The sequence below is a fragment of the Chrysochloris asiatica genome, unplaced genomic scaffold (genome assembly GCF_000296735.1).
Source record: "Chrysochloris asiatica unplaced genomic scaffold, ChrAsi1.0 scaffold00015, whole genome shotgun sequence".
Lineage (NCBI taxonomy): Eukaryota > Metazoa > Chordata > Mammalia > Afrosoricida > Chrysochloridae > Chrysochloris > Chrysochloris asiatica.
The window spans coordinates 11,900,908-11,902,121 of NW_006408533.1; positions in this window are offsets into that span (position 1 = coordinate 11,900,908).

The window sequence follows — 1,214 nt, forward strand, 5'->3', positions numbered from 1 at the left end:
CCCATAGCTACCCTGTATAGGGTTTCCAAGTAGCAGCTGGTGAACTTGAATCACTGACCTTGTGGTTCAAACTGACTTTGCAGTCCAGCACATTAACCTATTTCTCTGCTTGTCTCTCTCCTTTCATCTCTTGTTACTATAAAAGGCATTGCATGCCATATCATTGGGAATCTCCATAAATCAGACCACCCTGAATCATTTTATTGATTTATCATATCAAATCAAACCAGGGGGATAGTTACATCTCAAATATCAAACCACTGAAAATCCTGGTCTAGTCAAGTTGGTACAAAACCATAACTATCACAAATAGAGATTATCATGTTATTGCAAATAACACACCCACATAAATAATGCACACACATATAACATGCGTAGTGCACATAGGAAAGTAACAGGCAAGGAGTTTGTGTAGTTTATAAAAATGTATAATAATCTGTATGAACATACAGGAGTAGTAGATATAAAATAGACTTTCTTTTCATCCATATTAAATTCAAAGACTCTTTCCCAGGATATATTGATGATACTTTGGCAGAGTTTGTTTTAAAGGTAATTATTTTATATTACTGTCATTGAAAAGAAGGCAATACTGTTAAAGAAGTTAAAATTGAAATAACCCATAATTGTATCACAAAAGAATGGTTTTTTTTTTTGTTTTTTTTGGGGGGGAGGGGGGTGTTCCAAGCCAAACTGTATCCAGCTTTATGAAAGACATTTTTCATAAACAATCATGGTATTCAGGCAGGACATGGGCAGACAATGGTTAACAGTATACAACAACTTTCAAACTCCCTTCTTCGATGGACTACCAAAATCCGAAAGTCTCTATAATACCCAATGAAGTCTTCATCTGATGCTCTGAACAGGGAAATTTTAGAGTGAGGGTTGACATTTCACATTTAGCATGTTGTTTAACAACTTTTCACAAGCCAACCCTGACTTTCAGAAAATGAAATGAAAAAGGCAGATTGTCAATCTGAAGACCCACAATCTAGACGAAGGAACCTCTTCTCTTTTGCGGGGTGCTGTGAGTTGGCACCACTGGAAAGTCCAGATTACCTGACACATGAATAACCAGTTCTCTGAGGTCAGGTCCCAACAGGTCTCTGGGTTTATGGGAGTCAAGTCTATGCTGAAGGCAGAGAGGGCAAAGAGGATATGAAGATGTAAAAACAAATTGTACTTTTCCCACACCACACAACACTTGTGCT